The 15,715-nt window shown below is 36.4% G+C and overlaps 1 protein-coding gene across 23 annotated transcripts in view; it reads left to right on the plus strand.

Moving 5' to 3' along the window:
- Positions 1-15,715, plus strand: part of TENM3 (teneurin transmembrane protein 3) — a 1,325,064-nt gene that overhangs the window by 614,372 nt on the left and 694,977 nt on the right. For all 23 annotated transcript variants that reach the window (XM_068681265.1, XM_068681272.1, XM_068681274.1 and 20 more), the window contains one exon: positions 1,945-2,026. The gene's annotated coding sequence lies outside the window, so the exon portion shown is untranslated. The remainder of the gene's footprint in view (positions 1-1,944; positions 2,027-15,715) is intronic.

Below are 15,715 nucleotides of genomic sequence, written 5' to 3' on the forward strand. Positions count from 1 at the left end.
GTCCTAAATTGTGGACTTTAGAGAATTAGGTACTAATTTAAATTACATTACTATATAAAGATCAGAACTATTTTTTAAAAGAACATGTAGCCCTACAGATGAATTAATTTCTCAGTCTCTGAAAAAGATAACAGAAAAAGGCAGTAATGAAAGCAGTTGCCTACCCTGCCTGAATTCAGGTACAGCCAAGCTAGCTCTCCTGGAAGTGACTGCCTACCTTGCGAAAACTTGAAATAATACATATGACTACATGCTGAAGATGTCCTCTTGAAGCTGGAAAAAAAAAATAATAAAAAAAAATCTAACTATAAAAGCAGTAGGTTTGTTTTCATAACTGTACAGATATGTGACAAAATGTGTAAACAACCATTTTATACACAGAAAAAGATACTTTCATTTGCAAAGTACTCCAGTGTAGTAAGCAGTTATTATATTTCTCCAGCTTGTAAAATCTTTCAATGTACCGTAAGCTTGCAGGTTTAGGAAGAATGAATTACCAGCAGCAGTAGGTTTTTCTTTCTTGCCATTTCTTCCCCTTCAGTTAGCATTGCTTGGTACAGCATGGACACCAAGTCCAAAGCTGGAAGGGGCTGTGGTATTCTCCAGATCTGCCGTTACTTTCTTAGCTTGCTGTATAGCCGTCAGAACAAATTCCAGTATGTAGCAGCTCCATGGCAGCAGTCTGTCACTACGCACGTATCTCAGAGCCCTAACAAGTAAATTTACCCCTCCATCTTATACTGAGTACCAAGCCATTCTGGAGCAGCAGTGGCATAATAGCTTTTGCTGTCCATGTGTCTGCTTCTGGCCCCTGGTGAGCATAAAGCATTATGTAGTAGGTACTCCTAATGTGCAAATTTTTAGTGAGCCATCAATCTTATATCCCTAGAGGATCATCTAGAAGGTCATTATGGATTTCAGTAGTTACAATTTTATTCTTAATTTGCCTAATCAACCTGAATTATTGCCTGTTTGTATATACACTTGATTTTGTGTGGAACACAGAAGAAATCATTCAAGCAAGCTCTACTACACTATATTGTATGTACATTAAGAGCAAACTAAGGTTAAACAAGGGCCCATAAATTTGGCATTCTTTTGTTCTTTTGGGAGGAGGCCTTTAATGGCCTTTTACTAGGCAACTGGAGAATTTTCAGAGCTGAGAGACTGATCCGGTAATCCTGCTTGTTCTTCCACTTCTCTTCTTCTCAAATGTTGTAACAAGAGGATGGATGGATATGTCTGCTGGTACTGCATGTTCTGCCCAATAACTATGCATTCAGGTGACAGGGGAAGTGCAGGTAAACACAGATAATGTATTTGTTCTTGTAAAGTGAAGGTAACGTGATCAGAAGCTAGCCCTTCATGTTCTTTGTGCATGCAGTGCAACATCACAAGGGCCTAGTGCAGTCAGCAGTGGTGCTATGGGAGATATTGCTGTATGTATATTAAAAAAGAAAAGAAAAAAAAAAAAAACAACCTGTTGTAGTTTGCAAAATGTTGTTTTCTGGGACAAAAAAAAAAAAAAAAAAAGAGTGGGAATGCTAACCAAGAGACATATCCCTACAGATAGCACATTTTTCAAATGGTTGGTAACAGTGGTCAAATAAAATAATATTTTTGTTTGTTTGTTTTGGTTAGTTTGTTGTTTGATTGTTTGTTTTCCAACATAATGGTCTGCAACACACTTTATAAGAATAAAGTGAAGATAAATAAAGCATTGACTTAATAGTGACAACACAGCCATGAAGTGGCTATGACACCGAGGCACACAGCCGGTTCCCCAGGCAGTCTGTAGCAATCTGAGGCACAGAACTTCTCTAACCACTTCCCAGAACATACATGCTTCTGACATGGGAATGTACATGCTTCTGAAGGGAGAGTTAGAAGCAATGAAGCTGGCAGTCAAAGAGATGTACAATTCCTGTTTTTGTTCTGTTCCAGGAACTACATGTCTTCATGATAAGACCTCGTAACAATTCTGTTTGGACATCATCACTGTGGAGCTGCCATTGTGCAAGTCCTGGTATGAAATTCAGTTTCCATATATTTCTGAAAAGCATACTTTCTTGTAAAATTTGTGAAAGCTCCTTTTGTTTCATTTTAACTTATACTTATTTTACTGAATTTCAAATGTTATTTTTTAAATAATTTTATTCTGGTGTCCTAGCTGTAATGTGCTTCTAGGTACTTTTTTTTTTTTTTTTTTTAACCTGTCTCTTTTACTGGTCATGGCTTTTCATGTCATTTCATGTTCCTAAGTCTAGAAGCATTAATTTCCTGTGTGAGATTTTTATACAAAAGCTGTGGGGCTGAGGTATCTGCTGATACACTGTTTGGTTATTTTTTTCTGTTCTAGTTAGAAGGGAAAAGAAAAAAAGAAAAAGAAAAAAAAAAAAGTTATTTAATCATTGCCTCACCGCTTTTTTTCAGCTGGTAGTGGGGAAAAAAATAATAAAAAAATGAGTAAAACAGAGGAAAGAGAGAACATGTATTAACCTAACTCAATATGTTCTGTAAAAATAAATAATGTCTACTCCTACTTTATTCTTTTAATCTGCAAGTAAGTCTCGGAATACATAACAATGATTTACTTTCCTGTAGTCATTGAGTAAAGCAAGAATGGAAGTAGATGTTTTGGTCCTAGTAATGATCCTTGAAGGTGAAGCTGAGCTTCCTCTCTTTAGCATTTTATGAGTAAGACTGCCCAGTGTCACACCGAACACTTCCCATAGTTGGTGTAGCTGATAGCTGGCTTTTGCTTGAATTAACATTACAACAGATTGACACACATCATCATCAAAAACATTCACAAAGTTAGAAGGCAATGTGCAGATTATAGGGCAGGTCAAAATCGCAACTGTAACAAGCAGATTAATTTCACGTCTTGCTATTTGAAGTAAAAGGTCATTTTTTTATTTTCTTTTTTTTTTCAAAGAAAGGAAAAGGAATACAGTATCTGAAGAAATTTAACCCGTCTGTAGTGTAGTACTGTGCTACATGTGAATAAAGTCAGGGAACAAAAGGAGATACTGTGCCTGTGCTTGGATACACAAAACCGTAAAATAAAATAATAAGAAAGTGATAAACACTGAAAAAGGCCAAACAAATTAGTAAAACCTTTAAGAATAACTGCATGGAGAGAAATCATCAGTTCCACCTGTAAACATACTTTCTCAGCTTGTGTTCCCAATACTAATCCTCTGACATATTCTTCCTAGGATGATAGCATGATTACAGCATGCGTGCTGGCTATTTTTGTTACTCTGTCATTCTTTTACCCTTTCATAAGTTAAAACGTAATGAAAAGATCATGTAGTATTATGAGCAATGCCTAGCAGGTTGCAGCAGTAGACTCTGCACGTTCAGCTTTTTCTTGTCCTGCCAAGAACTGCAGGATTAGAAGCTGCATTACCCACAGCTCCATAGGCTGACGTGAGGAATATTACCAAGAAAAATAGGTTATTGGAAGATTTCCTTTTCCTATTGATCTTTAACTTCTAGATATGTCTTTTTAGGAAATAATGGTAGTTGTTAAATTTTATTTAGCACAAGGTGCTCAAAATTTGGACTAATTTTGGCTGTTAGACAAAGTGATGGTCTTGCTTTCAGGACAAGAAATCACAGGGGTTGTTTAAAGGCTTTTTTTTTTTTTCTTCAGTCTCAAAGTTTACTGGAATGGAGTATTCAACCTTCTTTTGTCAGGGTACACAGTAAATTCTTTTTGGAAAACATAGATAAATAGACACAAAAAGAAAAAAGAAATATATGCTTCTCAATTTATATGATCTATCTGAAATTAATTTTGTGTCTAGATACAGCAAAAAGGTAATTTGTACCAGTATAATAAATGTTTGTGATTTCCCATCTCAGAGAATGCCAGAATCATGCCATGACTTTCCATGACTATCTATAATTTCTGCCATGGCAGCATGCCCTGTGATTTTGAAAGGTTAATCAGAGCAGGCTGAAAGGAAGGGAACAGTGATACCACATAATATTTCAGTGTTGTGTTGTCCTGCCAGAGTTTGTGGCTTAGGCAGTCTCTTTTTCCTTTTTTGTACAAAACAAAAATGAATACAAAATTGGTCTGTATTGAAACAGAAGCACTTTTTAATACGACAAAAATTGCTTGGAAACTAACAAAACAATGCATTCTACCTAAAACAAAATACCTCTTTCCTTTGGAATACTTTCGACCATGGAAAGTTCAATTCACAGAACCAGCAGGGAAAAGGAAAGCGCTCTAGTTTAATGTGGTTTCTCGATTGTGTTCTGATCATCAGGGTACTCACTCACATTTTGGAAAACCAATTCAATTTCATCCTCTTCCAGTTCAGAAGAGATCTGAATAGGTAGCTGTTCCTTCCAGATGAGTACTCTGACTCCTGAGTTCGCTGGTGTCAGTTGCTCTTGACCTTCACCTGTTGCTTTTGTTCTGGCAGCTGAGTGAATGGAGACTGACTACAGATGAATGCCCTTGCTACTGGCCTGACATTTGTGTCACTAAAGACATGCAGCTCTTCTATATAAAATATAATGAAAACAAAACAAGCAAAGAAACAAAAAGAACATCATCCCAAACCTACTGTAAAGTTACCAGCTAGGTATGAGCATCCACCAAAGCTGTACTGAAGTCTGACACACGAGACAGTGTAATCTATGCTCCTCCTGTGTTATTTGTGTATCAGGAGAATTTCCTTGGTATTATGCAGCTTGTTTACAAACCCTTGGTCCTGTAGGAACAGAATACTCTAGAAACAATAGGGGGAAAATGACCTTTTTTATAAACTTCTGTGAATTTTCAAACCTGTTAGATTATATGGAAAGTAAGATGTCAGTATTGTTCCCTTTAGTTTCCGTTTGAGCTGAGTTTGAATATATGTTAATCCAGTTACTGTATGAAACTCTTCATGGAATGGAAATATGCAAATTTTAAACTGGGGTTTTCTTTTTTTTTTTTTTTTTTTCCAAAAATAATTTTTTGAGTTCTGCAATTTTGCAGTTTTCTAATGGGCTGTTCTGCAGTGACCTTCATGTTTAGAAACACAGAATTATTACACAAGGGTTCTGGAATTTTATTTGTTGTGATTTAGAATCTTACTACTGTCTGTGAAGTGAAGTGCCCTTAATGTCACAATATTGTTTGCATTCTCAACGGTAATGCTCTATGACTGGAGAAAGGATTTTTTCCTTTATAAATGGATCATTTTGTTGTCATGAAATATCATTACAATAACAAACATTGTAATAAAACTAACATGCCCTTCTGCTACTGCCAGTCTTTCCCACAAAAGTATACATCACTGTGATAGAAGAATGAAAGGAAACATGATATGATAGGTTAAGAGAACATGGATATGTAATTCATGGCTTGTTGTAGTTTTTATCTATAATTAAGCAATTTTCTTTTCTGATACAAGAGTTTTCCACTTGTATTTGCATGTGGCAAGTCAAAGACAAGGAGAGTGTAACAGTTTCTCTACCTTAAAACATAATAGACGTTCTGCCAACATTATGTTAACTTAAGTAGTGTAAAGCTTTCTACAAGATCATGGAATTTCTTCTTCAGTGGCACCAGAAATAACTGTGATCAAGTGGTAAGAGTTCTTTGCCCTCCATTTTAAATTTGTGCCACTTCTGCCCAAGGCAGAATCAGTGCGTTTGAAATTTCAATTCACGTAATAGCAAAAAGGTAGAAATATTGCAGAGCAGCTTACTGTACATTTTATGCTTAGTCAGCTGCTTTCGAACTTTTTTTTTGTTTTCCACAAATTCCCACCAGATATATTTACATGTATATGTGCACGACTTTTTATATTTCCATATATTTCCAGTACTTTTGCTCTTGTCATGGATTAATGGCTAAAAAGACATTTTTCTATTTAAAATTTAATGAAGAATTTTGGTTCACACAATGAAAGCCTAAGAACTTATTTTTTTATAAAACATTGCTGAAATCATTTCTCCCTGAACAGTATTAAAACACATTCTATATATGCTTTTTATAAACATGGTGTAAAAACAATAATTTATTTATTATTATAATTTATTTATTATTATTCACTGTCTTTATGAGAAATATCCAAGTGCAATGCAAAATATTTCTTGTTCTTTCATCGGATTTTCTTCAGTTGTGTAATAATGTTCTTGTTACTGTAATATAGTGTTTTTTTTCCACCAAATATGCTGTAATAGTTTTTACAAACACTGCTGTCACTGTTTACGTTCTTCTCAACTTTCTCTTCTTTTATCTAAGTTGAAACTAGTTAAACCCTTGAAAATAGCAAGAGATTCTACTCAGTAATCATGGAAAATACTGGTCTCACTTGAATTTCAATAGTCTGCATTAAGCTAAGAGGCAGAATGTATGCCTTCCTACTAATACTCTGTTCAAGACTGTAATCCTCCTATTTGCAAATTATTTAAACCAGCATGGTATAATAGTAAAAAATGGCAGTATTTCTCCTCCCACAGTTATTAAGAGAAAAAATAGTGTCCAACTACAATAATTTTAAGGAGTTAATAACAAGTCTAACGTGTCTTAATGTGATCTTTTCTGAAATTATTACTTTATTAAAGGGCCGAACGTAACCACTTTTCCTGTTGAAAGGAGCTGTATGATGCAGAGCTGTGCATTGCAATTAGCAATTCTCTAAATTACAGAACATTTGCAAATCCTGAGGTTACTTGATACACACATTGCACGTTTGTTTCCATAAGAAAAGGTACTGAGATTTTAAGGTCAGTCCCAGTCTGAAAAACAGTTTTCCTACTAGCAGCTGAGAACATACACGTATGCTCTGGTCCTGTGGAGGCCATGGATCTGCAAGGAAGGCTCTCCTGCCTGCCTGCCCATTCACCCCATGCACATGCTGGCAGAAAACAGTAGGTGCAGCTGTAGGCATTCTGTCGGCAACATGCGAGCAAGTTGCCTGGCCAGCCAGGGGAGATGCTTATGCATGCTAATTAACGGTAGAAACATGTTACGTTCCACACTCAGGCTTGCTTGCTTTCCTCTCTTTGTAAATGTAATAGGAATAAACAAAAGAAATACTTTTATTTTACTTCCATGTTGTGTTTGTTTGCTCTCCCAGTTTTCTCAGGAAGCAAGCTGTCTTTTTTTTTTTTTTGGGGGGGGGTGCGGTATTTGGGAAGACGAATGCAGAGTGCACTAGGGTCTGTGAAGAGGAAGAAGGAGGAGAAAAAAATTCTTGAAAGGAGAGAGGTGAGGAGGGAGATATGGAAATCTCATGGAAATCCTTAGAGCTAGGAAGAGAGTAAGGATATTGCATCAATAAGACAGGAGCTGGATGACCCAGTGTGGGTCACAAAGCCTGTGTATGTACTATAGTTTGGTGTTTTGCGAAAATTGTCCCTTTTAACAATACGGAGATAATGTCTTCACAGAAACTCATTTCTGAAGAGGGAATATAGTATTTTCATTACTTTGGAAACGTTCCCTCTCCATTTGTGTTCTAATTGCTTCTACTAGTTGTTTGTACTGCCAAGATACTGTACTGTTCAAATCAACATGAAACTGCGAAGAAATCTGAAACTGTTCATTTGATCTTCATTGGAATGAAACTTTGACAGCACCATTGCTGTACTTGATTATATAAAATGCGTGTGGTTTTTTTTTGATTGTTCGTTTTTTGTTTTGTTGTTGTTTACTGTTTATACTAGTTTTATGCTCTGTTACTGTCTCTGAAAACTTGTAAATACTGAAGAATTTCCACAGACATAGTGTACCTCTAATGAAAAACACTGTACCTCTAATGGTGAAAATAGTTGTGTTTTGTTTTGTTGTTTTGTTTTTTGTTCTTTTTTTTTTTTTTAATTGAATTTGCTGATTTGAATCTCCATGTGCTGTGCGGTTTGTACACCTAAAATGGCTATTTTCTGGTTCAGGCTAAGGTGCAGCAAAAATTTCATGAGCATAATCATACTTAAAACATGTTGTCAATGCATGGCAGGATTTTCCTAACAGCTGAGCCAGGAATATTTCTGCCACTGAAGAACCCAATTTATTCATCCACCTTTCTCCAAAGATATCAAAGCCTTTTTTACGTAGAATACTTTGTGCACTCCTAGAGGTATGAAATTCTCAAAACCTCAGAGGTTTCTGATAAACATTCAGATAACAATAAGCTTGCTAAATTCATTTTGTAATCTCATTAATCTGTGGCCATCATTCCAGTTCAGTTTGGAGAATGGCTGAGGGTATGATCATGCTGCATTGCTTAAATATTAGATTTGCTTGATTTATTGATGCAAATAATTGTATCTGTGAGGTTTTATATTTTGTACAGATTTTATGTTTGGGAAAGTTCATATTTTGATCACAAAAGATTCTGAGAAGTTGTGACATTTTTTCATGTACATGCTTTAAATTAACTAAGAAAGCAGAAAAATTTGTAGAAATCCTTTCAGAAAGCACTGTTTACTCATCTTGTGCCCAAAGTGAGTCAGAAATCTTGTAAATCACAACTGTATGTATTACACAGCTCTTACTCATTCTGCAAGTGCTGTGAATCCCATGTGTTGAAGACGTGCTTATGTAGCATATATTATGCCTGGAGCACGCGTCTGCTCCATCCCAAACCCTTTTCACATCAACAGTGTAGAAATATTACCCTGTCAGTCAGGCAAGAACTTTAGATAAACTTAATAGCACAGCAAATGTACATCTGCACCAACATCCATCATCTGCAACGTAGGAGAGTCCGAGCCATCTGAACGCTGTTACAAGGTTGTGCCATCTACCCTGGCAGTAAGATTGCAAAGCCAGTTCTAGACAGAGCAGAAAGGAGGTTGTTTCAAAGGAGGTGTGGATTTATAGCAGTGGTCAGGGCACACCAAACAAGTCTACACATATTCTGTCATCTGGCAATGTATAAAGTAGTCTGGAAGCAATGTGAAGATACTTGCAGAATTAGGGATTTTGGTCCTTGATACAGCCACTTGGAACAGTGTGGTTTACCCAGAGATGGCTCCTTCTAATTCCTCTGTTTGCCAGACTGTTTCTGTAGCTTTCTTTCCCCTCTAATAGCCACAAAGACAATTCTCCTTCACACCTGGTGCTAGAAAAACTCTAACTAGTTAGAAAAGCAACCAATCACCCAGAAGGTCCAGTCCAGCTCATACGGTAGGGGCCCATTTGGTCTTTACAGAGTTTTCAGATGATTTAGCTGCTAAATTCTCCAGCAGGTTTCTGGTGTATATATGCAACTTGCAAGTCCCAGACTAGTAATGTGTCCAGATTAAGGCAGTTTTCAAAGAGTCGAAGAAAAAATCCACCGGCACTCCCCTTCAGATTTGAATTGACTGCTCCAGTGAATGGAAAGTTTCTGACAGCCTTGATTACATGTATTGCTGCTTGATGATGAGGGAAAACTAGGCACTTTATTTTTTTGTTTTGGGGAAGGATCTTTAACAATGGAAAGTGCTAGTTTGTGAAAGCATTAGCATATTTCATCAAAAGTCATTACTGAAACGATGGCTAGATGAGAGAGAAAGTATTGAACTAAGGAGGAGAAGGACTCAAGTTCTTGTTCAAATAAGGTAATGCCAAATAGAGTAACATGTAGTTGGACCTCAAGACATGTTCTTTACCTCCAGGATATTAATGACAAGTGAGGATTCAGCAATCATGCATTTCCATTTACAGTATGTTCATCATTCTGAATGTGTTAAAGAAAGTGAAGGAAGGCAAATACTTATTAACTTTAATCGGTACTGCATGGCCAGACACTCTTGATTTGCGGTTCTGATTGATGTGTCTATCTCCATTCCTAAAATAGTTTTATTCATTGGGCCTTCCTTGGCAATCAAATCTCAGAAAAGTCTTGCATGTCAGCAGCAAGAGTCTAGTAGAGGCTATTTCTGTGAAGTAATTACAAGATGATTTCCTTTTTTTATGATATTCTGCATCCCCTGAGTTAGTTGGCACCACAAAAATGGTTTTCATCCTGTGTACTGTGCTGTGTGCATGTAATGCTCTCTAGCTTTCACCTAAAATGCAGAAGAAAAACTAGAAATGTATTATTGGAAATTTCATTTCAAAATGTCAGAAGTGCATTTTAAGTATGTTGACCAACAGACTATTGTATTGAGATATGAACAACCAAAACAGGGATCCCTGAAATGGTTTCTTATGTTCTTAAAATTGACTAATCGGGGGTTTCTTCAGTTTGAGGATTCTTGAGATACATTTAGTACTGGAATTCAAGAAAGCATAAATATTGCATCTCTTGAAAATCATTGGAAGCATGATAAGACAACCAAAAACTGGCGACACCAAAACATTTTAGTTATTTTTCAGTACGTGTCTGTTCTGTGTGCTTTGATTTAATTTACCTGTACTCTAACATAAGAATGCTGTTGATGTTATCTTTAAGAACAGTTACATCTGAGGTATCTGAAATACTTTTTTTTTGTTGTTTTGTGTGCAGTTTTCAAGAGTACTGAATTCCTCATAAGTGTGATGTCAGACACTGTGATCCTGTATTCCTCTAATACACAGACCAGATGAGAAAGATCCCTGTAGATACTGTGCATAGCCAGTCAGAAGTATATGTAGTTTATCTTAGGAAAGGGTTTGATGTCAGGGACTTCTTTGGCCTATCTGGGACTCCCTTACTTTCTTGGGAGATAAGAACATCTGAAGATTATTACTAGATAATATAGGAAAAAAGTCAGGATGTGTATACATTATAAAATACTATCTTATTGGCATGATGGATTTTCCAATCTAGAGTATTTTATCTGAGATAGACTTTGGAGGCAGAATTGTACCACCCACATATTAAATCTCTTCAGTAGAAACAGATTCACTGCTTATATGTGACATACAGAGGAATTTCTCAGCACCCCACAGATCTTGGGAACAATAGTTATATAGAAGTGAAGGAGACAACTTCCACTTGCAGAAATACCTGCAGCTGTAGTCACCATGTGCAGGAAGAGCAGCACTAGATACAGCCAATGTCTGCTGTACAACTGAACTGGATAAAATAGCAACCAATGGCCACAGTCCTTTTTATATACGCCAGAGATGTTCACAGGCAATTTGTGGAGAGCAGTAAACTGAAAATACTCACTGGATACAAATATTCAGCACCGACATTTTCCCCATTATCTGACAATAGGAGGTTACTGAAGTTCTGTGGTGTTCAGGGCTTATTCCCTTAGAAGTTACTGCAGAGCTTCTGTAACCATATATCCCTAAGTTGCTTTTGTACATTATATTGCCATCCATAGTACTAGTAATTATTACAAGAGCTCGTGCTTGCATATGTCATGTAAAAACTGTGCTAGAGGAAAGACCTTTAACAAAAGTGTGGTTGGCTTTAAAAAAAAAATAGTGAGAGAAAGTGAGAGAGAGTATTTCAATTCAGGACATCAATTAACACTGATTTGCACTGGAATGCATTTGAAAGTACATGCAATATTCACATGCCAAATGAATTCATTAAAGACCAGTGTGATTACAGTGAATGTCAAATGAATTAATAACAATGGGACCTTTAAGTGTTACCATTAATTTCACAGTGTGTTGCTGTTTTATACTTATGGGCTCTGAAGCTAAATGACACTCTACAGTTGCCCTAGTAGATTAATTGTGCATTAATAATCTATGGGTGGGCTAGCAATCTGGTGGGCACTTACATTTCATTGACACTTGGATACTGAAGATTATCTTCATTTCTAGTTCTCAGTGAGGAAAGTCATTTTGGGTTTAAAATAGGCTTACAATATTTCTTGTCTATTCAATCGGAGTTCTTAAATCAGCATTAAGTTTTTTGTATTTTAGGTCCACATTCAAAGTTGAGCTTGATTAAGAATTAAGCCCTTCTTTGTTTGTTTTCTGTATATAGCTGTCTGTCTGGGAAATATGCTAGTGATTCTGCTTGCTAGTTGACATCCTAGTTTGTTTGGGCCTTTTTCTCACTGACTAGTACTCAGGAAATTATCTCTGCAGGTCTAACTACTCTTTTTTTTTTTTTTTTTTTAATTAGGACATTTAGATCTCTTAAGTTTAGGAGCCTACCATTGTTAGAAATGTATGCTTTTATTCAGAGTTCAGAAAGTGCGTACCAGTCTATTTATTCAATGCCTTATATGTGCTGCCTTGGCAGGAGTAGACCTCAAAATAAGTGATAGCTTAATTAAAAAGTAACCCTTTGTTCCCCACATATTTCTAACTAATAAATTGCATATTTTTATTCCCTAATACTGCAATTCTGTTAAAAATGTTATCTAACACACACACATATGTGAGTTCTTAATGTAGAGGAACTGATTTTACTGTTATTAGGCCTTTGCATTTTGAAAGAAAATTTTACTTGACAAGTTATTCTGTATGTTTTTCCAAAATGAAACACTAACACTGTAAGCTGTCGTAAGCAAGTAAACCCAAGTCCCGAGGAAAAGTTTGTGTGACTGAAATTTTGTCTCATTTTTCAACTTAGTCATTTCTTCCAATAAAAGATACTATCCTTCTTTACAAAGTTAGGCTCTCTTAAAATTTTACATTATCATTCCTGCAATGAGATTAATACTACATAACATTTGAATCAGGACACAATTAGTAATGCAGTTTTAAAGGCAGATGTTGTGTTTGTCTGAAAGAGGCAATAAAGTGAAGACAGGGAAAATCTGATTTCTGTATGGGAAGGGGAAAAAGTCTAAAAAACAAGGCAGTATAACCTCTGATTGTTTCTTGGGTGTTGTTTGTTTAAGCCAAGAGAAAGTTAATTGATCTCAGACCTATGTACAAATCATATTTGTGCATGTACAAACTCATGCTGTTGGACATCACCATTGCACAGATGTCTAAAACTCTTTTGGATGCTCTTGTACAAAGGCAATTTGATCAGACAATAATTCAAGTTGCAAAACCAGAATGGCAATAATACCTGACCGAGAGCTGCCTCCTTTTCAAATGGCATTTGCTCTCTGTATTAAAGGTACATTTTTAAACAAACCAGTCTGTGCTAGAAGCGACTTAAACAAAAAGTATCTAGTGTAAGAAGTAATCGTCATGAAAATTTATGATACCTGATCAAATGACTAATAAAGCCACTTATAAAATACCTGTATGTAGCATAAGTCATTAATCAAATTTGCTAATTGCGTTGGCATTGCATTTCTTTCTGCCTCAGTTTTGTAGGACCAGACTCTGTCTTAGGATACAGACACACATAAACATAGAAATACTCCATTTATATCTAACTGGATATTGATAAATGGCTCATCAGTCACATATTTTGAATTTCATCCATTAGATTCTTTTTTCACATCAAGTGTCCCATGACACTTCCATGCTTAAAGCAAAGATAATAAATCACTTAAGAGTATCTTGAACTTAAAATTTGAAAAAATATTGTAATTCTGAAGTTCCACCTAAACCTAGGAATGTCTTGCCCACGAAACACACGGCTCTTACTGAGAAATGTTCTGTGTGTGTTCTGGGATATTCTAAGTAACGGTGAGGAGGTGCTGCCAGTTTCTGATAATATCACCCAGAATATAACATTTGCACATGCATAGACACACACAGAGAGCTTGGATTATGTGTTCTGAGACTGCATATGTGGGTGTGGATAAATGAAGCCAGTTCATCAGTCAAAACTTTGCACATTTAAGACAAACTATATGTTGCTGTGATTTACACTGTGTAATTAAAATGTTTATTACATAACACTGGTAAATCACAGGTGAAAAAATAAAGTCTCATTTTTGCACTTGCTGCAATCAAATATATATTCACAAATTCCCCTTTCCTCACCTGCTGGTAGCTTGTATGGCCCTACATACTTACATTTGTGTTTGATTTAAGCAAGGGGGATTGACACTTGGTAAAGTTATTTGTAGTAAATGCCAGTATCAAAAAATGCATTTCTATCTCCATGTTTTCCTGTGTGTGCATATAAGTATACATAAAAATTGCAAGAATTTAGATTTACACATGAACTCCAATTTTATTATAAATTTTGTGAACATGGATATATATCTTTAGTGAAGGAATAGCAGTAGTGTTTGTCCTTCGCTCCCCCACTGCAAAAGCTGGGGAGTGAGATGGGAGGTCCCAGGCCAGGCAGGAGCAGTGCCCCATCGCAGCCTTGTAGTCTGAAATGCAGCTGATCGCTAATGCTCATATCACCCCTCAGAAGCATCATTGCTGTCAGCAGGGTTGCCACATCCCTGAGTAGCCTCAGGGAAGAGATCTTATTTCCTCCAGAAGCCAGATCTCCTGTTCCTTTGCCCAGCTTAAGGGAACTTGTCCTTACCTTCTTTTGCTTCAGCAGCATTCCTTGAACTGTTCTGTTATGGAAAGAAGTATATCAGGCAAGATTTTTAGGCTGCAGTAAACTGACTGGTTTTATTGGACTCAGTAATAAAATAGTCAGCACAGAGAATTAAAAATACTGTATTTAAACCATTCATATTAGAAATGTTACATCTACGAAGTATGAACAGGCTGAAAATACATTTCTCGAAGAAAACCAACCCTATCTTAGAGGGGTTGAACAAAGAATACTGACATTTTGACATATGTTGTTTCAAGAAATCTGGGCATTCAAAACTGACGCTGAGAGCCTCAGGTGGTGCTTTTGTTTGTATAACTTATCATTGTAGGACTTCATTGAAAACCCTTCTTTTTTAACATCTCTGATATTACTCTGAAGCTATCCATTCATAAGATAGTCGATCAACAGTTCTCTCATAGAAGTTGAGTGGAAGCAATAAAAGCCTTTATTAATCTTATTATTAAATATAGTATCTGTTACGAGAGTTTCCTTGATGAATTACAGCTTATTAGTGCCTCCGGCCTAATTTCATTGTGGCAGACAGATGGATTTCACTTTACTTGGGAAAGCTCCTCTGTCTTGGTAGAGGAATCTGAAAGCCCTGTCTTTGGGCTCTCGGTATGGGATTTCATGTACCCATTAAATAAAAATGGGCTTACCCTTGCCACAGAGATGCAGAATAATGTTTTAATGTGAAGGGGTTGGGGAAATGAGCTTTTCTCATTTCCCATTCTATCATTTCATGCCATTTTTTTAACATTTGGATACCATCCGCCTCCAGCCTCCCTGTTCATTAGCAACAGCTGTGTGCCCACACAGTCCCTGCATCACTGACAGGGTGACAGGCTCTTTGGAAACTAAATATTGTTCTATACTTTGTGACAGTATTAGAAGCAGTAGCAACTATCTTCCTCTGCAGCTGAATGTGGGGGAGTTCAGCCTCCCCAAAGGTTAAGGCAAGCACTGCAGAAGTACATCCCCACTTTTGCACTTACAACTGAACACAGTTTTTTCTGTTTGTCTTCTGTTCTTCCTCCTCCAACAGCTCAGCTACCTCTGGCTCCCTATCCTCTTTCACTAAATAAGGACCTACCTAGTCAAATATCTGATGTACCAGTAATGAGCAAACCTAGTATCTGGTTAAGGAGTTTATTCTTTGCTAATTAATGTTAGCAATTTGTATTTTAAAATCTTATGAAATGTAAAAAAGTTCATCGCATTACAAAAATCCATAATTTCCAATTTTTATTTGACTTTTCCTCATTATAAATGTTTCCTAGAAAAATGGTAGTGAAGATAAATATATAGAACAGGAGTTCTACATAGTATTAGAAATGCCCTGTCTTGGTTACACCCATGATAAATGCAAATATAATTTTGAACAGTTGTCCAGGACCCAC

The sequence above is a fragment of the Anas acuta genome, chromosome 4 (genome assembly GCF_963932015.1).
Source record: "Anas acuta chromosome 4, bAnaAcu1.1, whole genome shotgun sequence".
Lineage (NCBI taxonomy): Eukaryota > Metazoa > Chordata > Aves > Anseriformes > Anatidae > Anas > Anas acuta.